Raw genomic sequence first — 27715 nt, 5'->3', positions numbered from 1 at the left:
CTGGCCCCCTCAGGGAGCACTGCCCACCTGCTGCTCTCCTCACTCACCATGTACATCGTACACCCACCGTATCCCGTTCTCAAGGCCCACATGTTCCCACAGCTGTGAGCAGCCTCAGTGCTGGTTCAGATGCCCCTCTGGAATACCTGTACTTTAAACTTGTGTTCCTCAGGTTTGTGGGTCATTATTTATCTGTTCACATGTAACGCTGGTTTTTTACTCAACTTGAAAACCACAGCATCCTTTCAAGCAATGCTACCAAATAGTAAGATACATACTTTATTTTACGTATCTGCATCCTTCCCTCGCACACTCTGTTTAAGGTTTGTCTCCAATCACCACTTTTAGTTTCCCTTTCTACTTTAGCATTTAGCCAGTGATAATTCCCTGAAATATGCACAATAACTCTACTCCCTATATTCACCTGATTTTGTGAAATTTTCCTGGAAAGAAACTGCACAGAGAAAATCCATAATAGCAAGAAACTGAGGAAGTTGAAGTCAAGTATTTGTTAAATTGAACATTTTAGAAACTGACAGTCATATACCAATAAATTATTCTGCTTTTATGAAGTTAAAAATTTGTGAACTTGCATTCTAATCTGACTGATATAAACAATTTTTCAACTTCTTTCATATTACATAAGTCTCAGGCACATTAAAAAAGCTTCTTTCTACTGCACAGTCTAGAGAGATTTCATTAAATCTGTAGGGTTTAAGTATCTCATAAAAACAAGACAGCAAAGCTAGACATCGAACATCTCAAATTATGAGCAACATGACAAGAAACAACATATGTCATCAGAACTATTAACTGCTAAATTATGATATTCCACACTTCTAACCACTTTTTCTTTTGCATATTATTTGCTAGACTTACATTGGCTAAAGCTTCCAAGTTTTATTGAAACAGATGTAGACTCGTAACGTACTTCTTTCTGAAGAGAAGACAGAGAATATATTTAACTCAACCCTTTCTTATTCATGCTGCAGTTCCAAAAGTTCATCTTGAATCCCAGTCCAATTTACTTCAGACTTCTTTGGTCTACATGCTGAAACTGCCGAGTACTGGAGATACTCAACTTCTACTGAGGTTTATTCTTTACAGGAACTAAATGCACAACAGATCTTTTTTACTTGCTTGCTCTTCCAGACTAACGTCTTTTGGTTTCTTTGTTAAAATATCCTTAAGGCCACAAAGAATTTTAAACATTGCATATGAAAACTTCAGAAATTGATGACAGGTCAGGAACACAATTACTAATCTCCTCACCAAAGTGTTTGGCACCTACATCTTTCAGTTACACTCTAAACATCTCAAAATTTCTGAATGTGTCAAAACTGCTTCTGTTTTCCAAGGTTTGTCTTCTGGCATTTCCACCCTCTTGGGACACCTACGCTAAGCACTCATTTACCGACCTACCTCCTGAGGGTATGCTAGGGGTAGGCTTTAAGTATTTACAGAACTCACCTGTAGGCAATACTTTTTAATACAAAAACACAGCCAGATGAGGAAGTAAGAGGAATCTATCTTCTGTTCTAATTAATAAAGAAACAGTGACCACTTATGCATTTTATCCGGTGTCTTAAAAACATAAAAAATAAAGAAACAAACGAAGAACAAGACTGGAAAGCCAAGTATCTTCATTTAAATTCCTTCTGGGAGAGAACAGATTTGAAGGAACAGATCACTGTATGAAGAATATTCACCACTATCTCCTCCTTCCTTAGGGAAGGGAAAGCAGACAAAGATATCTTTATGGAAATGATATAAACGCACTTATTTTCAGAAGAGGACTCAGAAACCCAAGTCATTGAGGACACTCGCAGACAACCCAATGACAGGAGCTAGGCGGCAGCACCAAATGGGAAGTGTCTTTACAGCATTTTGCAGCATTGATAATTACCATTCCAGCTTTTGGAAAATCTGTTCCAAGATGCTCACCTCAATCTATATGGAGTTAGGGATCCTGTGCTAAGTTTCTAAATTCCATACTAGCTGACAAGTGCCTAATGGCAAGTTAAGTATATTTTTTTCAGGATCACCTTACTATTTGATTGCTTACTATGCTGTTAGGGACCAGGGTCCTGGTAGAGGCAGGTCAAAGAAAAAAAACCAAAACCAAAAAACAGAGTAGGCTGTCTGTTTGGTTTTGGTTTCTTTTCTTTGACTATAATGAGTTATTAAGGTCTTTCACTATTAGTGGAAGTTATCACTTAAACCTTTGCAACTATTTTCTGAAGTATTCTTGCTACCACTAGGAACAAAAGCCTGAGGGAACTCTGGGAACATGGGGGAATTGTTTGTTGCGCTGTTATTCCTCAGAATTTTATAGTATTCTCACACCTGAGGTCTGACCCTGCTCCACCAGCAGAATTGTCAAAAAAAAGAAAAAAAAAAAAGGTTTCAGCATGCGTTGATGCTGAGAAGAGCTTGGAAATCTCTAGGAAAAAATAGCAAGTGACAAGGGATAATGCTTGATAGGCATCTTTGGGTTTTTGGTGCTCAACACTGGCATTACAATTATCAATTTATAGTCTTTGTAGTTGCTTCTTCACATGTTTTATTGAAATAACACTTTATTTGCATAAAAAAGTAATTTAGCAGCTCTAAAGCATTAGTTGTTCCAGCCTTTTCGTTCTAACTTCACTGAAGGACAGTTAATACATGTAATTTGAACAGAACAGTTCTACATGTTCACACTATCCTTAAGGATACAAAATATCCATGCAAATGCACACCTATTTACATACACATATTTCCATACTCACCCTCAAGTCTGTACATCTATAAAAACTTTATAGTCAAAGGCTCAGCTCTGAGGAACGGGAGAGGCATGCATAATACTTAAATGCTCAAAGTATGGCTACCCAAGATGATAATTCAAGGACACTCCTGAGTTATCCTGGCTAAATGACACTGATTTAGCATCTCTTAGTTCTCTCCCACAAATACAGAATGACAGAGAATATGATGGAAGGTACAGGCTCCTAAGAATAGCAAAGACATGCCCAGGGCTGGGGGGAGGGAACAACCATGCCAGGTTAAAAGCATGTGCAAGTTGTGCAATAATAATGTAAATAACAGACTGTACATAGATCTATAGATTTATAGTCATGCATGCTTGTTCAACTCAGCAAAAGCAGTAACACTATTACTTATATATGTGGGATTCACAGTATCATATAGGCAGTCAGAAAGAAAAGAAGCATGAGCAAGAGACTTCTGCTGAGACTGTACACAATTTTCAGAAATCTGCTTTGGTGCACCAGTAGGTATCCTGCTTCCAAGACTTTAAGAAAAAATGCTTAATGGCTGGTCTCTCTGGATCCCATTAAGTGATCATGTAAACAGCAGGGCACGGAAAGGTACTCAGCAGAAACCTCTTAGTAACACTTTATGTCACCATGCAGTTTGTGTTTTATTTGTTCCTTAGGATACTTAGATAACCATTCAGATTTGCAGAACTAAAGTATTGTATGAGAATCTGTACCTGAATACCAAGAGAAGCACACATATCAGCTACAAGTATGAATAGAGACAAAAGTTATATTGACACAAGACATATGTATCCTGATCACAAAGTACTATGGATATGTTTTTCATCTTTACTCAACAGCATTCTGTGATACTAAATAGAAACCTACTTAGTCCAATTTTTTAGACCACTGTGCATAAAGAAGTTTCCAAGCCATGATTAGACAAAGTAAAACACACACCAAAGTTTGGAAGATTGAGCAAATTAAAACAAAAAAACCATCAGATACAGTAGAATGGTCATGCTACAACCACTATTGAACCAAACTCATTAGTTTGATTTTTTTTTTCCTTATTCAAGACTCAAAACCATTGTCAGTATCATGCTTTAAGACACTACACCCAAATTTCAAGAGACATAAGCATAATAAAAAGATTAGCAATATTCGTATCATAAAACCACAGAATCAAACCATACATGTAAGTTAGGAAAAAGTACCTTATTGCCTCATTTCTCAACTTGTTGACACTTTCAGTACAACCCTCCACAAAGCCTTTTATCACAAAAAGTTACCCTGAAGTAACTCTTCTTGCTGAACAGAAGTTGATACCATCTATTTGCTTTCAGAGCTATACTAGAAAAAATCTTGAAGAATGCTTACCCAAACGAACATGTTAAAAATTCCATTTAACTCTCTCCCCCTAAAATGGTGGAAATTTTTTTTTTTTTTTTTTTTTTTTAAACGTAGATATTGCATCCTCCTAGACCAACAGTCGCTGCTGTGGCTCTCACTGGAGGCAACAGGGGAAAAGCTCCAGCATTAAAGGATGATTCCTCATCCTAAAATGGTGACAGCGAAGTAACCCTTTCTTCTCTGTCTTTTGATGATAAAAAGTCACCCTTAACAGACGTACCAAAATTTACAGTAATACTTTCATATGCATCTACTCAGTGGGTGAAGGGCTTGGTGCCAAATTGAAAGCACTCCTAAAAGCCACAGTATTGGTCTAGCAAAGTATGGATGAGATGGGGAAGACAGGCCTGTAACACAGGATCAGGCTTTCCATCAGGCAGCTTCCCCTATAGTCATATCAGTCATGTGGTCAGAGTCCCTGTCTCACAGTGTCTACAACACAAATACAATTTGCCTTTGGGTCAAGTGTGGACAAAGCCTGTTTTAGCAGGATGCATGCTCAGCACATGCTGAAAATGAGGCACTTCCAAACGTGCTTCAAGCTGTGCACTGTCAGTAGGGCTGGTCGTTTACAAATCCTGACCTGCTTAAACAGTAACAACAACTTAGCTATGCAGTTTTGCCCTTTACCCCAAAAACTAGGAAAGATCTTTGGTCAAGTATTGCCTCTCATATATGCTTAAGATGGACAGGACTGTGTCCTGGTTTCACTTGGGACAGAACTAATTTTCTTCCTAGTAGCTGGTACAGTGCTGCATTTTGGATTTAGGATGAGAGTAATGTCGGTAACACACTGATGTTTTAGTTATTTGTAAGCCATGTTTACACTACGTCAAGGACTTTTCAGCTTCTCACACCACCCCACCAGCCAGTGGGCTGGGGGGGCACAAGAAGCTGGTAGGGGACACAGCTGGGACAGCTGACCCAAACTGCCCAAAGGGATGTTCTACGCCATCTGATGTCACTCTCAGTATATAAACCAGGGGGAAAGCTGGCCAGAAACTGGCTGGGTGTTGGTCAGCAGGTGGTAAGCAACTGCATTGTGCATCACTTATTTTGTATCTTCTAATTATTTTTTCATTATTATTTCCCTTCCTTTTCTGCCCCATTAAACTGTCTTTATCTCAACGCATGAATTTTGCTTTCCCCCCATCCTCAATTCTCCCCAATTATCCAAGGGGTGCGGGGGACTGACCGAGCAGCTGTGCGGTGTTCAGCTACCTGCCAGGTTAAAGTACAATTGTGAAGTATTTATGATCTTGACACATTCTTATCACATTAAAGCATCTATTGTAGTGATTATCAAGCTGTTTGTCACAGTAGCATCTGTCTTAGATAGTTCTTTCTCTGGCAGAAAGAGCTCTTCAACAACAAAATAATCACAGTAACGCATTGACCCCATCTTGAGTTTGGGCATGTGTCCCAAGTAGATCTATTTTGAAAGCAATGAAGCACAACCTGAAATTGAATGGAATAATATGCCACTATCTTCTACTATGGAAAGAAACCCCTGTGCAGTTTTTCTTCTATTCTTTGAGCTTCTTGCATAACATTATCATTGCTTTTGTCAGCATAACTTATTTTTTCTTCCAAAAACATAATCTACTGAAAACTGAAAGAGTATAGAAAAGTTTCCATGTAAAAGTTGGAGATACTATTTTGCGTCGGGTTTCTATATTGCTCCAAGTTTCTCTTGCAGCTTGCACATCGTTCCCCTCCTCCTTCCATGTCAATTGCCTATTTCTGTGAATGTTACAATGAAATCAGGTCAGTCAAAACATAAAGGGCAGGAAAAAAACCCACTATCTTGACATTCTTGAAGTATTAACTACTTATGCTTTTAGTACACAGGTGTCAACAGACAATATTAAGACATTCTGCCCCACAATAAAGTTAGTAATCTTAAGGTCCAATTACTTGCGTAAATGGAATTTGGAAGTTTTAATGAACTCTAGTTTGCACAATGCTGTTCATTACAAGTATGGAGAGGAACAATTTAGAGGGTTATATTCTTTTCTGTAACATGCAGAATTAAAAATGACTACTCATTTTGACAAAGATTGGTATGTCTGAAGTGTTCAGTGTCACCAAGTGACTTGAGTAACAATTGGTTTTGTGCTGTTCAACAGAAACTAAAGCTACTTCAGCAACAGAAATTTATTTCAAAATGCTTTATTTACCAGTGTTCAGTATTAAGGGGTCTGAAAAAAGCTGAGCATGCTCTGAAGTGTTTAGATCATGTGATCAACGATGATGTTTTCCACATGGGACTACTACTTCCTTCTGCAGCTACTATTTGAGGTGACAGCCCTCTAAACCTACACATTTACAGTTATTTTTAAATACCACTATAATACAGTGGAGGTAAACCACACCTTTGATTTCCAAGTTAAAGTTTCTAAACAAACTTCAGAAAATTTAAACCCCACAAGCCGACACAAAATCTTGCTGCAATAATGACCAGGTGACTAAGGTTTCAGAAAAAAAACCACACATTTGCCGATAAACCATAATGAGAAGTGCTAGGGTGCAATAGCATTGCATAGACTACAGCATTTAAACAATTAAAGTTGCAGAGATATTTAAAGTTATTTAGCAAACTAAGGAGTTTTCCCTTTTCATAAGCTATTTCAAATATTTCATAGAATTCTCTTAATCTCTCTGGTATACCTTCACAAGCAGACACGTCAATAATGTGTTGTCTGACGAGACCCTCAGCTCAGATATGACACATTTCTCATAAAAAAATAACTGGGTACAGTAAGAAGCTTCTCCAAGATCTCCCCCAGAAAAATTAAGTCTACACACAGTAGCCATTTGATAGCAGTATCTCCTGCTTTTTTTTCAGATGTTTTGGTTTGGGGTTTACTTGCCTTTATTCAAGAGTAGATTTTCACTTGGTACAGATCACTTCAGCATCCGAGGGATGTAGTGACACTCAGAGATTCACATACAGAGCACTGTATAGGATGAGTGCCTTACCATAGGGACTTCAGGGCTTACCCAACCACTACCACACTTTCAGGGAGAACACGATGGGAGCACTCAGAAACCCAGACCTTAACCCATCAAATCGGTAATAAACATACGGTCAATAGGGTGGTATCTAATCACCTTGTCTATTTTATTAATGATAGTTGTCTTTTGATTATATACAGGACAGCTGTTAGGTTTTCCAGTATATTAAGTATTATTTACCTTCTAACCAGAGCTTATTGTAGATATCTGTGTTTAATTACACTCCCTGTCCTTCTCCCCTCGGTTTTTAAAAAAGCATGGGAGAGACCGGAGCATGTAAGAGAAGAAAAGTGCGGGGGAAAGGCCTGGTCAATTCACATCCTAACACAGCCATAGGTAAAGCCAATCCAAGAATGATATTTGGGTGTTTCACAAAAAGAGCAAGCAGTGTTTAAGGTCTCTGCAAGAGAGACACTGTACCCTTAAATACATGGTGATGACTTTGTATTTTCACATACCACCTCTCTCCTCTGGTGAGGACTTCCGTCAAAAGTGGAAAAAAAACCCTTTAATTATTTACATATTTCACTTGACTTACCTGATGTTACATGAAGATTTCTGCTACAGCAGAATGGAAAAAAAATAGTTTACTCAAACCAACACCTGGAACAACAGAGTTCAGAATGTTTTGGTACTGTGGACACACTTAGAGACATTGACAAATTCAGTTTCACTAAAGAAGTGATGGGTGGCTGCAATTTTGCATTTCAGTTTCTGAACCTTGAAATCTCTTCCTCCCACTAAAGGATGCTGCTTCATAGCCCTTGCATCTGGAACTGAAAGCACCAGAGTAACTGCTGCAGAATGGGCGACCAAACTGCTCTGAAGAGGCCGGTGTGCCCAGCACCTCGGGCTGTTTGGTGAGAGGCCTGCGGCTGAACAGATTGGGCCATGTGTGTCCCCATCCTTGCATGTATAGGAGCCATCTGGAAACAAACAGCTCAATCATAAAGGAGTAAAGATAACAAGGAAAATTTCAGCTCCCTGATAAAATAAAAACAGAGACACTCGTTTATCTCCTTATTAGTCCTGTTATAAGCCTCATCAAAGATGCATACTTTTCTTCGCTTCCTTCTGTGAGTATCCTTTTTAACAATGACATTAAGACCGTCACCACTGGAAAACAGAGTTAGTTGTGAGAGGCAAGGACTAGTACACTGCTCATCTGCTGTCAATGCCCTGGTTGGAGGAATCACAGACCCAGCGGACATGCAGCCTAGCAAGTTCTGCTGAAGACAACTCAGTCAGCTCAGCAAGACCCTCTGTGCGGTTGTTTATACCACAACTAAATTTAAGGCCACAGCATCCTCTCTCTCTCTCAGAATAATACTCAAGAGAAACAGCAGCTGGAGGAAAGAGACAAGAAGTTAAACAACTTCTGTACATTTGCAATGTGGTAAAAGAGTGATCCCAGGTGAACTAGCCATCAACATGCCACTCAACCATGGTGCTATTTAGCTTGGCCAAATTCATGGCAACTCCAATCCAGCCTGTGCCCCAGCAAGCACCCAGGTCTGGCTGTACCAGCAACAGCTACCGAGAACCAACCCCAGCTGCTCCAAAGTTCGGGACTCCATCTTTAATGAACCTAAAGCAATTTACTTTGAAGGCAGCCTGGCTCCAGACTGCACTGTGTTTTCCAAGTGTTTCCCATAAAGCTAGGGACACAAAAAAAAAAAAAAAAAAAAAAAAAAAAGAGAGATGCACGCTCCCTTTTGTGCCTCATCATGATCCCAAGGTATTCCTCCAGCTTGGGCACTGCTAAGCAGCAATCCTGGCCAAGGGGAAAGACCCAGTACCTGCTCCCAGCAAAGCCTGGATTAAAAAAACCCAAACAAATGAGAAAAAAAATGAAAATGGAAATTAGAGCAAAATACTCTGATAGAAGATTGAATGCAAATTTATTAAAGCCAGTCCTTAGATGACAAACTACAACTGCTAAAAGCTTTTTTTTAAATACCTTTTTTTAACATGAAGTGAAATAGAAAGGGAGATCACTGGCCTCATTAAAAGGTGCTTTTATTTCCTTATTCACTCCCTCAGTTTTCTAACATAAATTTTCCTCTGCTACTGACAACTCCTGCATTATTTATACAACAGCCAGGGTATAATTGACCTCTTTCACATGGGTGAATATCAACATATTGGGGGGGGGGGGGAGTAGGGCACAGAATGCAGATAAGTGACAATTTCCATATTCGTAGAGAAAACAGTTGTACTTTGACAGTGTGACAGATTTTAGATGTACTGTTCTGCATTTATATACAGTTGATGTCTAGCTTATAAAGGTTCATTTAGCTATAAAAACATCATGTTTGGCTGCAAACTCAAAGGAGGAAGAATAGAAAGGAATGAGAAATTCGCATGACCGAAGATGTCAACAAGGCAACCATTTTACAGTGACATAATTTTTTGGAGTACTGGATTTTTCTTTCTAGACTATTCTAGTTTACCTTGACTTGAGACCTAACACGAAGATACAATCCCTACTACACACAGTGCTGTGAAACCAATAGCCAATTCCCAATTTCTAAAAGGAAGAAATCGCATAACCCTAAAATATACATACTATTTTATTCTCCACATTACCAGCTTCTGATTTATCTTAATGTAGCAGAATTTTTCCCCTGCTTATTTTCCACAGCACTTAACTGGAAAAAAAAAAAAAAAAGAAATTACACCCTGAAGCTTTAACATCACAGTATATACCCACATAAACAGATGCAATGCCGTGAATTTAAGGGGGTTGCGTATTACCAGGATCATCTGAGCAGATTTCCATGTACAAATTACACAAAGCTCTGTAAACATGATCTCACCTCGGTCACAAGCCACACGAAAACTATAGCCTAGAATAATGTTAAGGTGGAAGGGCCGAGGGAGCACACAGGATGGCAAGGCGAGGAAGAACCAAGCTAACCCCCAAAGCACCGTGCCTGTTCAGGGGCAAAACTTACTGCAGTTCAGAAGGGGAAAACATACAGTCTAGCAACACCTGAACTGCTGCTTTTCTTCTTTCCTCCAAGAGCTTTGCTGACAAGGGGAGAAGTGATACAACAAGCCTTCCCATACTTTGTCAAGCGTGATTATTTCCCTCGCGACCAGCTATGCAGATCTGCTTGGCTCCCCCTGCACGCTTCAGGCAAGATCCAAAGCCTGGCAAAGCCAACAGCTCTCTCCATACCAGCTTCAGTATTCAAATTTCAGAAAATAATCTCTCTTAACTGTTGTGATTCACAGTAATGCAAGGCGTCTCCTTTCATGCAAGCCCACTTTCATCAGCACAGACCAGACAAACCACCTTCAACAAACTGCCCATAGCCATGAGTAAGTATTGCCACCTCCAATACAATTTATTTAGTTTTACTGAGCAGATGTCCACTTTTCTGTGGAGCTGATAGTAGTTTTCATTACTATTGAGAACTCCTCTTCTAGATATAAAGTTCATTCTTTCCTGACGGCGCTGCACAGACCCCGTAGACTGACAAATTTGCTGTTCTATACAGCAAAATATTTATCTCCAAATATTTTTTTAAACCTAGACCTTTGCACAAAGCTACTGCACTACCAAGGTTGACATATTCCTGTGAATCAAATACAGTAATACTAACTGCAGTAAGATATTGATGATTAAGTCTCATCTAGTGATCCCAGACGTTTTAAAGTCACTGGAAAGGAACTGATGCCTCCAGAGAGCAGTCCCTCTCAAACCAAGACAGATGCCTAAGGTAGGTCAAATGAATCACCTTCTGAGGTTATTTAAAGTTAAATGAGATGAATCCCATCCTTTAATCTCCCTCTGCCATTGATCCCCATCTGTCATATGGGATTTATGTTTCACCACATCAATAGGACACTACTTTGATTGGCTCCTATGTAACATAAACCACCCGATGTGTACAGACTTGTACACGCCACAAAAAGTTAATCCTAAAATCTTTACCCAAAGTCTTCAGGTCTACCTTCAAAACAGGCTACCTGAGCAGTTACAGTTTCAGATTTCAACTTGTTTCACCCATTTCCACCATCATGTACTAGAGTAGGACTAGATGTTCTCCTGTATCAACTTCTCATTGAAAGAAGGAGCAGAAATCTCCAATAATTACATCACCCTCCAGACAGATAAACTAGCTCCTGTACTGGGGAAGCTGATGTAGCAGAACTCTGCTAATTCCTTTATCATAGAAACCTTTAGAAATTGCTTTCTGGCATGAAGTAGCTAGTCTCTTAAGTATTACTGGAGCTGGAACTAGTTTATCTCCTTTATGCCAGATAAATTCCCTTCTGGCCACAAAAGGCTAAAATCTAGCCTCTTCGTATCATCCCACCTACAAATAATTCACATCTCAGTTGTGAGCACGGCATTATGCGTAAAATAGCTTTCTTCAGAAGTAAGCTAAACAGTTTACCCAGTTTTCAACTGGAAAGTGTCGTATCAGATTATTGGGAAACAGGGATGTTTTTTCTACTCAAAACTGATGAATTCGTAATTTATGCCAGGATGAAGGTAAAGAGGTTGTAAAGAATGACTCCGCATAGTTTCTAATTAGATCTTTAAACTGAGTGTCCACGTCCCCTAGTATGAACAGTACAGCCTTAATGACCAGCAAAATGCACTTACATCTAGCAGAGTGCCCAACAGACAAGCGTTCACATTTTCAAGTATGAAGTTTCCATGATACAATTAAAATCCCTTTGAAGGAGAAGGTTGATACGGTTACAGCAATGAATTGTTTATTGATCTCTAGGGGCCTCAAATAATGGCACTTCTTCAACATTTGGGCTAATTATTATTTGTTTTGCACAACAGTCCACGTCCCCAGTCAAAGATCTAGATCCTATTAGGTTAGGCACAGTATAAACACGTTACAAGATATGTCAGGCCCTGTTCTAAAGGGACTGCAGAGCAAACGCTGCTTCTTACAAACATGAAGAAGCTCTTGATAACATCAGTTACAACCCACATTTGGAATTCACTATAATAACAGAGGATGCGGAGAGGTGAGCCATCACCCCCAGATCTTCTCAGTTATTCCATACAAAAAAAAAGAAAAAAAAAAAGGTAGAAACTTGCCCACCAGACATTAGGATATTTGCCAAAGAAATAAAATACTGGGTTGGTTCCCCCGCACTCCCCCCCCACCCCCTGCCATGTGTCCAGGCAAGCAGCCTACAAAACCAAAATAGGTGTAAAAGCCTAACTAGCTATTCTAAGGGATGGCGACAACAAATTATTTTTTTATGCAGCCTTCCAACTCATCTGTAAGCACTTTGAAGGAAAAAGATGATCTAAATTTCTAGGGTCTAATTCAGCTCATCTAATAAAAGGAAGTGTGATTCACTGAGAAACACATTAACAAGAATTCTGGTCTAAGTGAGCCATATGTGGATATACAATGTTAGGCTCAGTCCAATGGAAAAAGCAACGTGGCCTGAAGCAGTTGCTTTGTAACAGGGGACATAACTTCAGCGTGGACCCGTTTCAGGCTCGCTCAGCACACCTTATCTAGCCAAAAGAGTCTTGTATTTACTACGGTTAAAACCGATAGCTATTGCACATGCTGTGACTGTATGCACGTTTGCAAGGAGGCTAGCCCATATGCTGAATATGCTTATGTCCTGTTAGTCTCAGAGACTAACTTGCTGTGACTAACCAGCTAATGTTGGTTTTGGTTCCATCCCTGCTGTACAGCGTCTATGTAGATCAGCTCTACCTCTGCACCAACACATACAGAGTTTTTGACCACCACTAAAAAACTTACAGCCCCCTCCACTCACCACTGCACTGCTAAGCCCATTACCTTTAATACCTCCCACTCCTACTATCTCACATACGTACAGAAAACTCATTTACCCAGTAATACTGGGGAAATCGCTTTAATCTACAACAAACTTGACTAATCACAATTAATAAACTTAGTGGTGGGCTTTAAGAGTAGGAAAGTTTCAGTACATTCCCTTACTTTTTTTTTTTTCCCCTCTCTAAATACTACAGCACGAGACAAACACTAAGCACAGTTCTCCATCATTTGCAACCCACCTCAAACTTCCTCAGTACAACTACCTGTAAGCCAGACTGAAGCAACTACCTTTTCAGTATCTTATCAGCACTATGGCTGTAAGTAGGACAGGCTGAGCTAGTATTTTTTTCACAGTTTAAGGATAAGTTATTTCATCACCTCATCAGCGTAACTCCTAAGCTATTCAGAACCCTCAACCCAGTTATCTTAAAAGGACCCATGAAATAGCCAATTTGGCCTAATAGAAGAATAAACCTTAAATAATCTGTTAACTAAAACAATCTGAATATGTCTGCAGCCAGGCTCAGCACCCACTACAATCACTTATGGCCTTCTGTCCACCCTTGGGTTCATCCTTTCAAATTCACACGTTCACTTACTTAAAACATCTAAAGCCAACACTGCAAACTATGCTAAGAGATTTGGGTTTTACCTCCCCAGAAGAGATTACTTTTCTTCATCACAGAAAAGGTCACAGAACTGAGTGAGAGAAGGCAGTAACATCACAGACTAAGGCGTGCCGTGTGATAATCTCTTCCAGAAAATAATTTAGCTTTATTCTGTGAAATCAGTTAACACCATTGAACTCAATGTAAATTGTTCTAGAAGTAGCTGAAGAGCAGAGCCATATTAAAAGACAAATTTCAACCCAAAGCAAATTAAATGCTCCCAGTTTCACGTTAATACTAAAAGGAAATTTGAAAAAGCTATATAGAGTAATATTGACAAGTTCCATTAAAACTGTGCAAATTACTTTTGCTTTCACCTATATGCAACACATACATTTTGGAACTCTGTTGACGGGTACAGATATCAATGAGCTATCCGGAAAGGCAGAAAAAGGTTTTGGTTTTAAGAATACATTGGAATCATTCAGTTACAGCGGAGACAGCCTCTCCTGTGACTACAGAAGTTTAGTTCATCACCTTTAATGGACATTAGGCTGGTTGTCGCTTCAGAAGCCAATTGACACTACATGAATAAACAGTACTCAGTTCAAAAGGTGCTTGATATTGAGATAAAATATTTATTACTATTATTCTTTTCTAAAATGCCAATTTTGATAGTGAGCTTTATGCCTTGCTCACCTATAACAACACAGAACTTCCATCAATATTTATAAAGAGTAATTTATTCTAGAGTAAACAGTGCACAATTACTAGCCAGTGTATGATTTGTAAAGCCAATATTTGCATATCAGGTATTAAAGCAGGTCCAAGTCATTACTGGAAGTGGACATATGTTTTGAAAACACCAAATGCGGGAAAAAAACATAGCACATGACTTCAGATGGTTCTGTCCCAGGTTTTTCACTTTTGACATTTTCTTAGTGAGCTAAATGAGCACTAAATACACATTAAACAAACCTTTCAATCCTATTATGCACAGTTTGCAAAAATGAAACAAACATACAAGACCTTCACTGCTTTTAACTTCTACAGCTACATCATACCACGAAGAAGCAACTGACCTCTGTCAAGGTCACATGGGTATTTCCTGGGGGGTTTCTGCTTTAACTAGCAGCTAAGTCAGCTAACAAAGCTTGAAGTAAAAAAAGCTACATCTGAAGAGGAAGTAGAAGGCAGCTCCTTGCTATTAGTGTATGAAAAACAACTAAGATGAAATTAAACCTATGGAAAAAAAGACAAAAAGGCATCTACTGTCAGATATTAATATTGCCTCAGAAGAAATATGTCCCAGATGTAGTTATCAAATGCAATGTTTAACAAATATATTTTTAATTAAACACTTAGGCTGTTAGAAAAGAGGTAAACTTTAGTTTCAGCATCCTGAAATTCTGCTACACAACCATCACTCCACTCACAGTCAAAAACGGGTCTGCCTTCCACCCTCGCCTGGACTACGCGATTCTGTGGGATGACCCTCTCAAAGGTAAGCCTAGAGCTGCATCCCCCTGTAAGAGACACCTGCTGCATTACCAACCACCGATTAACCACAGACACACGGAAAGGGGACATGGAAGATCATCACCAAAACAAGCTTATCCTGGTGCAAAGCAGATTCATGCCAGGCTTCCATGGCACATACCAGGCACAACAACTGCCACCTGCAAGGCCAGCTGCAGAAGGGGTTTGGCAGCACCCAGCCCTCCAGGTAGCTCCCAGCTGATGGGCACCTGCAGACTAACCCAGGCATATTCACACAAGTTCAGGCCAGACCAAGGGGACACATGGTACTTGCCCTTCCACATTGGAAAGGCCAACAGGCATTCCCTTTTTAAACAGAATTCCTATTATTAAGCACAATTTCTAGTTTTAGGACACATCAGAGGAACAAAATAAATGGAAGGAACAGATATCAGTTTCAGTGGGCTTTAACTCAGGTCCCAAAGATTAACACCAGTTAGATAAATAAATAGGAACTTCTTGTCGGTAAGGTGGGACAAAATAGGATTATAACATACAAGGGCAGCTTAAGAGAAATTCAGACAGAATCTCTTCACACTACACAAATAGCATGTCATCACCTTTTACAAAAAAAAAAAAAATAATCGTTTAATCCAAGAGACACAATAGGAGTTAATGGCAGCAAGTTCAATGGGTTGGTGATTTCAAGGCCAGAAGGAGAGCTGATTATCTACTCCTCGTGGATTAACACAAATCAGAAATCCAGCAGTTTCTATACCAAATCTAGAACTCGTACCTGGTCTAGTTAAAAGTTAAACTCCAGGCAGAAAATTGTCATCTCTGTAAAATGGTCCATACACTTGCTACTCTGATAGATAAGAGATTGACACCTTACTTCCAACCTGAGCTCTTGTAGCTTGCATGCCCGACCAGGTTGCTGCGTGAACTTTTATGTACTAGAGCACAGTTCCATACCAGTATTTTTACTGTGTGGCAATCAAGGAAGTTCCCAGCATATACAGCTTGCCACAGAGAATGGTAAGCTTTTAGGAGTCTCATTAAGAAACAGATTTAGCACATCTGAAATGACAACTTCTGGGTCCCTTCTCTAAACTAATTCTAGTCGTCCAGAACCCTTTTTGAAGTTGGGCAACTCCCCTACTCTCAACACTTCAGTGTTTTACAGGTCCACATGACTTCACCGCTTTTTAAAATAAAGACAGGGTTACATCCAGGGAGTATCTTCTAAGTCTTTTCTCAGAGCCATCTTCATGGGGAAATCACTGTTTTTTTACTGAAGTAGGCAAAAGTATTACAATTCACTTTGTTAAAATACCTCTTCAGATGTAGGAGGAGAAGCCAAATTAAGTTGGTCTATAATAGCACTTTTTCCAACCTTCTTAATGAAATTGGCACCAAAAAAAATCAAAAGTATTCTCATGGAGTCTGCATATTATTCCAGATGATTGTTAAGGATAATGAATGGAGTTGGAATAATGGAGATGGCAATTCCCCATACACTCTATCTTCTGCAATCTATCAAGTAAAAAAATTTTAATCTGTTCACACGGACAATGGTTCCTTTCTACAATATTATTTCTTATACTCAGAACATCACCCTAAGCTAAATCAAATATCTTACGGAAGTCAAAACACAAAAGCTTAAAATTTCAACAAGAAACAGAACAGCCCTTTTTTAATAAAAAAAAAACAAAAAACACACACTTTCAAAACTGTTTTGATTCGGATGTATTACACTATCCACCTTTAACCCTCAACTGTTCTCCAGTAGCTTGTGTCTTCTATTGAAACAACACACTAAGTTTTCCTTGTTTCCACATTTAGTTTTAAAAAAAAAGCCCAAAACTGCAAACCACTCGTAGCTGTCACATATTCTTAAGATTTTATGATAAAAAAATAGATGTTTATGAAGAAATACTCTTCACAGCTTTGGAAAGAAGTAAAAAAATGTAATTAATTAAACTATGTGTTACAAGTGACCATTAAGCATTCCAAATTTGTCTCATGTCCACTTGTTGATGGTGTATGCATACACTTTTTCTAGAAAATATACTGCTGTTAGAGGCAGGGATCTGAATCAGATAAAGATTCCTTGGCAAACAGTTGATTTCCACAGCACCTTCCACAAAAGCACTCCAATTATTCTCAACTGCCACATCTACATGGTTATTCAAACACATGGACATGAGTAAGCTTGCAGGCAAACAGTCTCTGAGCCAAGCTGGGTAATGGTTACCAGCTTTCCCCTATTGCAACTGCTACACTGATTTTTCAATCACCCATAGAAAAACAATACCCTTAAGATAAAAGTACAAAGCAAAACCTGTAAATGAGTTTTAATCAAATTCATTAAATCATCACTGAGCAGCTTTGAGGCATGTATCCTCATATATGTGAGGTACCATACTACCTAGTAACTACAATCATGGCTACAGTATTAAAACTACTATAGTACCTTTGGCTACTACCATAAATCCTGAATAATGATCGGGGAAACTTACAGACAGCATCATTAAAGTAACCAAATTGTTTTTAGCCACTTCTAAAGTACAAGTTTATTTTCCTGAAATAGTATATTAATATAATTATTCAGGGCTGATGAGTAACAAATTGTTTAGATAATTTCTGGTGACACTTTTTTTTTTAAAAAAAAAAGTGTATGGTCTTCCATTTAGGAGATCAATATAAATATTAGTAGCTTATCAGACAACTACACCACACAGAGACATTCAAGATTTACTTTGTGTTCTGACACGTTTCTCCCAGCATCTTTAGGGATGGCCAGAAAAGAGAAATGCCATCCCGAGTTGACAAGCCTCTGAGAATTTAAAAGATGGCAACATCACTCCCGCTAGGATGGAGAAGTGTTTAGTGCCTGCTGTTCTGGGGAAATACCTCCAGACTCGCAGTGATAAGAACAGATTAAGAGAAATAATCAATGCTCTCATAAGCATTTGTAGGAAATGGAAGACCCATGAAGAGCTACTCCTTAAGTCACTGGGGGGGGGGGGGGGGGGGGGGGGGGGGGGGGGGGAGTGGGGGATAGAAAAGCCAGCCTCCAAAACATTCTGATCAGACATCTGTCAAAAGCAATACTTAAAGAGACATTTTTATTAGAGCTCCTATCTAGCTTTTGGTCATTACATGCCTCAGAAAACAAACATTTATTTCATTTAAACGAGACAACTTTTTCTACATGCTGCTTGTACAAATCTGCTAGCCCATGTAGTCACCGAAAGCGATCGCCTGTAACCAGCTCTCATCCTCTCACCAGAAGAAATCATGAAGAGCTCTTGTCAGTTTTCCTCCTCCTAATGCATTCTGCTTTGGTATTGGTATTTCTGTGACAGATATAACAGTATAGCCAGCATCTCCCAGCCTCCCCCTGCCCCTTACTGGGGTGCATGCGGAGGGAGCAAAGCTTGCTCTAGCAAAGAGGTCATTTGTACCTAACAATCCTGAAAATATTTAACATAATGCTTTGTTTATTCAGTCTGGCAAATGCTTTTATTTTAACCTCAAGTATCCTTGGTAAATTTCAGCCGTATGCAAAAACGCATAACAGGCTAACAAGCCTCCCTCATGTGTATTTCTAATTAAGCTTCTTCCTAGATACTGAGTAATGTTTAAAAGAAACATTCTATAGAGAATCAAAGTAAATCAAACGATTAAGTATTTCTCTTTGTGAAACTGCACATTTACATAGGCATCACCAGCAGAGGGAAGGAGATCATGGTAATTCCTCCATGCTTTTCTTCTGGATACGCAGAAGTATTTTCTTGTCCTTTTCCATTGTATTGCAAACTTTGATGTCTCTTCCACATCAGGTAATACAAGGTTCCATGCACTCCTATTCGGAATGCAGTTCCCAGTAAGAATTTATGTGGTTTTATACTTTTATACACATTTAAACACATACACACTCACGCATATTTTCAAAATTGTAATCAGACTGCTGAATGGACAAGAAAAGACTGCGATATAATAAATAAGAGCTTCATTTTCATGGGAGGAAACATCAACTAACAGAGTTCTGTATAGCCGAGTGGCTTAAAAACTTCTGCCAAGACACTACGCTGCTCCTTTTTACTTATTACAGCCAGCCCTGCCAAAAGACCATAAAAATTGATTTTATGCTTCCGGTCTCTCTATGCTAGCTAGAAAAGTATAGATTGTTTTCCCCTACGTTTCTGATAAACAGAACTTTCCCTTATCTCACACCTTCTCGACTACCACTCTAACCAACACTGAACATTTTCTGGGCTCTTGTATCTGATTTAAGTTATGATCAAGGTAAGAGAACATTTCAGATTGTTAAATGAAACACTGGTTTAGTATATATGGTTTTAAAGGGCTTCTTGGCCGTCACTGTCAGAGAAGGCTATATCCCACTTGCACTGCTATGGCATACGTGGTAAATTATTATTTTTCACATTTGTTCTGGGGAAGTGTTAGAACTGCTCTAAGTCTGTGAACTACCTCTTTAAATTCCAGTATCAATCCTTAAAATGGATTTAACATCTTTTGCATCAAACATTAATAAGGCTCACTTAGGCACTCTTAATGCGAGGGAAAATTGGGCTTGTATGAAATGGCTACACTGGAACATATCATGCTTTTGCAAGTGCGGGAGTATGATTATTTTCTACAGTATGTCATTATCTTCTGCCCTGTGGTTCTTTTTAAAATTATCTCTTCTCACTCAAGCTGCCTACACTGTGTTTTTAAGCTATATAGTTTCAATTTATGAATTGCACGCATACAGATTTTGAGCAACTATACCACAAGCCAAGAGTCAGACCATGTAAAAGTATATTCCCCTCAAACACTACTAATAGAACTACAATTCCAAAAAGCTTGGAAGAGATACGCATGTTTGACTCTTAAGACATAAGATCAGGTCATTTGTTTCCCAGACAGGCAAGAAAATACTATTCTAGACACACGTGGAATCTCCTTACACTTTTCCTGAGCGGGTTTACTTAAGCATAGCTGGAGATGTCATTTCACATCCTCACAAAGCAAATGAGTTTGCTGCCTACTTGTCCTTGCACCCAGAAGCTCCCCCTCCCCTTCTCAGGGTCACTCCTGAAACAATTGCTCATCTGTAACTCTAAATGTCAGCCCACCAGGGAAAGGAGCCTCCCCTCAGGTCTCCAATGATCATCTTCTGCCTCTTAGGATGAAGCAACTCTCTCTCACAATAAAGCAGTTTAAACAGCATGTAATAGATTAACACACAATACCGACGGCACACTGCATAGCTGCTCAGAGGATCAATATTGCCATGGCTGATTAGTAGTCTAGTTGAGGTCTACAACATGTATGTGTACCTAAAATTACTCTACCGACCTTTGTACAGAAAATATTATTTCAGAGACAGTGAAATATTATTGCATTACAGCGTTTTGCATCGAGTTTACAAGGTAATAAACGCAGAGCTCCCTCTTCACCTGCAAATGGCTATTAAATAAGGAAAATCAGCCTTGACATCCCCCGGACAATCAAAAGAAATTATTTATTTGGATGCTAACATCTGTCTCAAGATTGTGGCCAAGTGCTTTTCTGCGCTCATTTAGGACTCCGCTTGGAAAGCTTTTCAGTTACATTTACCTAGAGATTTCTCTCTACCACTTCCCATCTGACAGAAATCACTCAGCTGGGTCTGATGAATAATAGCAAAAGGCAGCTCGTATCAGAGATGATTGAATTACAGATTGTTGAGAGTGCCATAAAGGCTCATTCCAATGACTACATTTAATTTACTTACTATACTGACTACCAGAAGCCGGTAGTCTTTGACATCTTTATTCCAGACGACTAAAAACAAAAGAAATATTAACATTCTTTGCCACTTTCTCACTGCTCTGCCTAGTAGAGTTTGATAGGAGATTATTAACTTTAAAGCAGAGCGCTGAGCCCCGATCCATGCCGCGTGCGCCTACGGAACTGCCCGTAACGCACCCGAAAGCACGGCCAGGCGGGCGGTACTCGGTAAAACGACGGTAATAACGTCCGAGGGCACAAACCGGGATCGCACGGGAAGGACACGCAGTCGCCTGACAGCCCCTCCGAGTAGGGCAGGAAAGGCTGTTGGGAACTGACACCCAAGCGGCTGCACGCTGCCCGCGGGGGCCGGGGCCGGGGGAGGCACGGCGGTGCGCCCCCCGCCCGCCGCCGGGACACACCGCCCTGCCGGGGGCGGCGGCACCCAGGTGACACCCGGAGAAGCAAGTTGGCCCGGCGGCCGCCCCCGGGCAGCGGCGGGGAGGGGCGGGGGGCGGGCGGGCGGCGCCCCGCTGCCACAGCCGGGGCGGGGGGCGCCGGCGGAGCGCGGTGGCGGAGGGGGGCGGGGGGCGCGGGCGCCCCCTTTGTCTGAGCCGCCCCCCGCGGGAGAGCCCCGGGGGCGGGCCCCCGGCAGCTGCGGGCAGAGCCGCCGGGCAGGCGGCGCCGCCAGCCGCCCCCCAGCATGTGCTCTCCCCCCGCCCACGCAGCGGAGCCCACCCCCCCCACACCCACCCCCCCGCCCAAGGCGACGCCGCCCGGGCGCGGCCGCCCCGGAGCGCTACCTTACCTGGCAACCGGGGCGGGTGCAGCCGGTTCGCCCTTCAGCCTCCCCCGCGGCGGCCCCACGCGCGCCCGGGCCCCTCCCGGGGCGAGGCTGCGGTGGCCGGTGAGGTGCGCGGTGGACCGCCCCCGCGCACGGCAGGCAGGCTGCCCCAGCCCCCTGCGCTCGGCGGGCTGGCGGCGCGCCGGGCTCTAAGTTTCAGCGGCAGCGGCCGCCGGCGGGCAGGGCAAGGCAAGGCGGGCGGGGAGGCGGAGGCGGCACGGGGGATGCGCGGCGCCGGGAGCGCCGCCACACTGCAGCGTCTCCAGGAATCCCTCCCGCGAGAAGCAGCCCATCACCCCCGGCCCGCCGCCCTCATTGGCTGGGGGGCGGGGAGACGGGCTCCGCCAGCCAATCGGACGGCGCCCACCATGGGTGGAGCCGCCGCGCCGGCCTCGCCCATCCCACGGCCGCGCGGTCCCTGTCTGCCCCGTCGGGCGGGGCCGGGCAGCGGCAGGCGGGGGAGGAGGAGGAGGAGGAGGAGGGCGAGGGCATCCCCGCGCATGGCGGCCGGGGCTGGCACCGCGGCCCCCGGGGCCGCCGCGGGGCCGCCGCCGGGCGGCACGAGGTGCCGTGCCACAGCCGCGGCGGCCGTCGGGTGACCTGTGTGCCCCGCGCAGGGCGCGGCGCCGCCTGCGGGGCGCTCCGGGGGCGACGGGGAGCGGGGGCGGCGCCCCCCGCCCGGCGCTGCCGCAGTCCCGCCGTACTCGGTACTTTTAACGGGCCTGCGGTGCGCGGCCCTCCCGCTCCGGTGGGCCCTTGGGCAGCCTGCGCCGGGCAGTCGCGACTGAGCGGGGAGTCGTGTTTGGCGTCAGTGGCTTATGCGAGGGCAGACCGTATCGTGTGTTCAGGTAAGGGCATGCGAGGGTTAACTTAATTCCCGTGATCCATCCACTCTGAACTGGAGCTTTGATTAACGTTGGTCTGCAAAATGTAACTGTAGCAAATTCAATTAAGGGAAGCACATTTCTTCAACTTTTAATTAGATCTACCCTATTTGTCTAATGTTTAATATAACATAAAAAGCTGCTCCAGTTCCAGAGGGAAATGGAAATAGATTTAGATGTAAGCTCAGCTTTTAAAACCACAACAGACTAAAGTTCTTTGTTCTTCAGCGTATATTATTGTTGCATCTGTACCCTCAAAGGCACGGGAGGAAAACATAATTTTGTGTGAAAAACTGTAAAATAATAGTGTGGTACTTATGCAAGAGTTGCCCATAACCTTTAATTGTTCACAGGGTACCAAACATACAGGTTCCAGCCCGGGCTTGATGCACAGTACTACGGGATCCTGCTGAATTTCTAAGAAAAGTTGAGTAAGTAGTAATGTATTCCACAACCATTTAGTTGGTTACATTTAGTACGTGAGAGAGAAAGTTACCTGAATTACATCTTAATATGATAAATAGCAAATGTTGGCAAAGAGAGGAGCCCGTATGCCGTCATTAGTGAGTAACTGAGCAAGTTGGAAGGCTCCCACATTCCCTAAGTAACTTACTGTGCCTTCAACAGAACGTCGTCCTGCCATTCCCCACCCATGCCTTCATGGTGGGATTTGCTTCTAAAAATCACAGCCATTTTCCAATTCAGTTCAAATATGCATTTTATCAGTGCTGGACATAGGTTTTTAGGTCTATTAGTCACAATATGAGGTTTTTTTATATGAGCACATTAGGTCATGAGAGGAGAAAGAGAAAAGGAAAGCAAATACCGGCTCTAGCTAACCTAGGGAAAGGAGGGACCACCGTAATATAAACTGCATATGCAGAAGCTGTCGCCTGCGTGCCCAGATCACCCTGTGTGATTGTTTTCTCTCTCCCAATACAATAGATACCAAGAACTGTTTTCTCTAGGATCATTTATCTGGTCAGTTAAAAAACCCACACATTTCAGTGCTACCGATTATGAGAACCTGATGCTGTGTTCCTAACAGCCACACAGCCAGAAGTCTGTGGGAGTCTGGCATTCGCAAGGCATGACACATCATACTCTGTCTTAGTATTTAAGTAAAGACAAGAAACTTCACATGAGGCAAACGGCCCTCTCTTAGTGTATAGACAGTACAGAACAGAAATGCTGTCTGGCAGTAGCCCTGAGGAGTATACCATCACTTTCTCACTCTCTGTTTTAGTCCATAGGTGTTTATTCTGCTGGATTTAAAAAAAAAAAAAAAAAAAAAAAAAAAAAAAGGGCAGGTGCGGTAGGGGCTAGGAGAGTGGTAGGAGAGATTTCTCCTAATCTTTTCTAAGCTTGGTAATTTGCAGTGGAGAAATTGCTGCAAAGGTTGCGTTCCTTCTAGCACACGTACTTCCTTCAGTTCCTTTTGTACCCAAAAGCTTATTCATACAGGATGTCTCCAGTCCTGTGAGGAAGTTTTATTTCACTACGGCATCCTCAAAGAAATGGGTAGTTGCTGTCCAGTCATGACGGTAATAAAACCAAAGGAATCTGTGAAACTTGAACGATAATGGGCAAGGACATGCTAGAGGAGCTCAGGAGCCATTTGATGAATGCTTGGAGTGCTAACCAAGTCCTAGCCATTAAACTCAGAAAACACAGATCATTGTAATTACTGTTGTTATGTCTTCCACAGTTGTGTTCAGGGAAGAAGAAGGTATCCTATCATGAGAAAAAAAGAAGAAACATGCAAATCCAGAAGGAATTATGTTCTAAACCCAAGACCTATTTTGTTTCATTTTGTTTTGTTTTTATGTGCATTAGTGCATCAAAAGAATTTTAAGTAGTGTCTACTATTCGGAAGTGCCATCAGGAAACGTACCGAATAGAAATGAAGAACAAGACTCTGTTATATCCTTCATATTCCTTGCTTTTAATTTAGACTTTGACTGAGCCAAAGGTTGAGGAGCGTCTGGGAAGTATCTGAATAAAAAAGCGAGACCAGAAATGGTGCAATGTTTGTCTTTGCCATTTTTATTTTTTACTCTCTGTATACTATGACTTCAAGATAAAACCTTCAAGATTAGAAAGCAATATGAGCCATAAACGCTAGGTTTTGAAAGTAAAAGACTCCTGCTTGCTCCATAAAGGTGACAAAATCCTGGGCCAAAGCCAGTGAAACCAAAATATTTTCAGGCTTATCCTGGCGAGTTTTATGATATATAAAGGGCAGATACTAGAATTACAGTCACTGAACTGAGGCAAGTTCAGGAGCAACAACAATTGTAGCACATCAAAAACAGCAATCAGAGCTCTGGCTTTAGGCCCAAGCTGCCATCCGTTTTCTTTTGTACGTCGTCCTTTGGTGACCAAGGACCACAACTGCCACAATTAGATGTTCAAGATGGGAAGTCATATAAATCATGAGGGCACACCAGTGGCAGGTGAATGAGTAAATGATAATGATGGCATGTTAATTTACTTACCAGGGAGAGTCTAGAACTGGAAACTTAACAGGGACTGAACTGTGATTGTCATGATGAAATTATTCACTAGCCTTGTCTTGTCCAAGATCTCAGGTACCTGTTTTGAACAGAAAGATGCTTTTACTTTGTTCTTCATGGTCATGTTATTTTTTTCCTGGTTTCCCTTTTGTTTTGATCTTTCCTATCCTCAAGATTTTTATTTTGAGAGTAGTTTGTTTGCCTGAAGACAAAGAAATTGTCTTATGCTTAGGGAAATGGGACAGCTTTTCGAAGGAAGATCCAATTGCATTATGATACTTCTTTTAGCAGATGAAACACCCGCTCTCAATTGTTTTTTTCCCAGTTGACGGGGAATCCAAGGGCTGGTATGTACAGCTGAAATTTAAAAATTTGGAATCCCATTTTAGTGCCCTGTTGTCCCACGCTTGGTTTCAGTAAAGTTTGTGTAACACATACCGGCTGATGATGGTGTGTTTAGAAGGCACATTCCCAGTCAGGAAGCCAAATCTACATCAGGAGAACCTGAAAGACATGAAAGCAAAGTGAGGAAGCTGAGTCCCAAAAGTGTGAATTAAGCTTCAGTAAAACGAATAAATAGTAAAATATTCAGCTATACACAACTAACAAAACCATATGAAGTAGGTCTTTGAAGATGATTTTTGGAGCGATGTGTGAGACTGTGAGTTGGATAGAGGGAGTGGAAAACAACTATTGAGGTTTTGGGTTGGTTTTGATTCTAGATAAAAATCACAGGGGTAAAATCAAAGAACTTGTTATTCTGCTGACTGACGTTTGTCTCAATTTGCCATTTGATTTCATTGTTTTCTTGTGTTTGTTCCGTACACATCAGCTGCTGCTTCCAAGTTGTTTAGGCAGAGATGGTCTCTTTTAATCTGCATTTGTATAGCAGCTGACACAGAGAGCTCCAGCTCTGCGCCCAGGGCCCCTGGATGCTGTGGCAGCATAGAAGAAAATTAAAATGGAATTACTCTTTTACCAGAGAGTGTTCAAGTGTAGTCAAACCAACCTGCATATGCTTTGATAGATGTCAGCTCTGTAACACAAGGACAGATCTGAGTCAGTATCAGTCTGTTCCCCTGTAGATGGTGCCCCTAGTTCAGGGATTCTCTTTTGGGTGGACAAGTCTGCATCCTTAATACTCCTCCCCACTTTGAAAATCAGTTTTCACCAAGTGGTGCTCAGAGTGGTATTCCAGAAAAAACGCATTTTCGGTGCAGGTAGGACAAACTGGACTGATGTCCTGGTTTTCTTTTCAGGCAGAATCTACTATATAAAATGACAAACTACTGAACCGTTAGCTTCCAGAGTGCCCAGATATTATCAGTCTTGGATCTTACCTTATGGTGGTAGACATTATGGCTTCCCCGGTGTAAAATTTCCAATCACTGGTGAGCATATGCATCATACGGATGTCTGTGTAATAAAAAGAATGGGAAGTGGGATTTCTAATTTAATTTTGTGGAGCTGACCTTCACAAAACGCGAGGAAGAGCTGTCTAATGGCAGTCAGTGTTACCCCTGAGAAGAGGGTCGAGACTTAAACAAGGTGTTTTCAAATGGATCTGCTAATTGTCACAATGCGCATAAAAGAGGACATTCCATCGTCTCCAGTACAAAACAGGGATAGCTCTGATTTGAGAGACTCAAATGATTTGCCTGGTAAGTGCAAAATATGCTTATATTTACACCAACCTGAGAGTGGAGGGTGAATAATACGTGCATTAGAATATAATACTGAAATGTAGGTAAAATCTTGTGGCTTCAGGCTGCCTGAATTTCATGTCTCTTATTTGTGATCTGCACAAAACCTTCAACATGCAGCAGACATGTAACAAAGAAACAGAAAGCCAGCCCAGCCATGGAGCATGGGCAGTTCTGCCATGCTTCTGACCATGGGAATTAAAAATGGGACAGAGTTACTAGGGTAAAAAACTACTTAATGTATTCTGAATTTCAGAAAATACTTTTGAGTATCAGTAGTCCGATAGATAATTCTCAAGGTTCTGTTGTTTGTAGGTTGGTTTTTTTTTTCCATTTAGCTCACACTATCATTTCTTTCAAGGGCACAGTGAAGTTACCCTGGTATTCATATTTAAAATGCCAAACCATAAAGGTGTGAGGGTTTTTTTTACAGAAGTCACCTTTTCATAATATTTTCTGTCCGTTTTTTTTAGATTTATTTACTTCTCTTACAGGAATGCAGTCACTGTACAATTCTGATGTTTAGACTACTGTTGAGCTTAAAAGCTTGCAGAACACATGGCTAAATGAACTGAAAATTATATATCATTAATATAATTAGACAAAAAGAAATTTTAATTTCAGTTTCTTCACAGCTATGTTTGAGCCAGTATGCAATACGGTAAACTAGTTGCCTCTGGTAATTTTGTCTGTCAGCAGCACCATTTTGTTTTCAAACTAAAAGGCTTGTTTTGTTTCCCATATTGCTTTTTCTATAGCGTATGCCATAGCCTTCAAATTACATAAGAATAAGAAGGGAATAGAGCTCTCCAACTGGAACAGTGTTGTTAAGATGATAAGGTCAATGGTAATGTCTCTTCTGCAAACCTTGATAGATATTTATCCAAGTCAAAGCTGCATTTT

At 41.3% G+C, this 27715-nt stretch overlaps 1 protein-coding gene and 1 long non-coding RNA gene across 5 annotated transcripts in view; one reads left to right on the top strand and one right to left on the bottom strand.

The window, feature by feature from the left end:
• Window positions 1-22024, bottom strand: part of SYT1 (synaptotagmin 1) — a 358533-nt gene extending 336509 nt beyond the window's left edge. For 3 of the 4 annotated variants that reach the window (XM_040596427.1, XM_040596424.1, XM_040596425.1), the window contains exon 1: window positions 21674-22023. The gene's annotated coding sequence lies outside the window, so the exon portion shown is untranslated. Of the gene's footprint in view, window positions 1-21673 lie in introns of all 4 variants that reach the window. The other variant, XM_040596428.1, reaches the window with a different exon arrangement.
• Window positions 22025-22196: 172 nt separating this feature from the next.
• LOC121088998 lies at window positions 22197-24617 on the top strand. Its single transcript, XR_005828098.1, has 3 exons — window positions 22197-22557; window positions 22947-23024; window positions 24302-24617. It is a non-coding gene; the product is annotated as an uncharacterized LOC121088998 (long non-coding RNA).
• The last annotated feature ends 3098 nt before the right edge of the window (window positions 24618-27715 follow it).

Source organism: Falco naumanni, chromosome 5 (assembly GCF_017639655.2).
Source record: "Falco naumanni isolate bFalNau1 chromosome 5, bFalNau1.pat, whole genome shotgun sequence".
NCBI lineage: Eukaryota > Metazoa > Chordata > Aves > Falconiformes > Falconidae > Falco > Falco naumanni.
The sequence above is the reverse complement of the archived record's forward strand: the minus strand, read 5'-3'. Positions and strand labels throughout refer to the sequence as shown.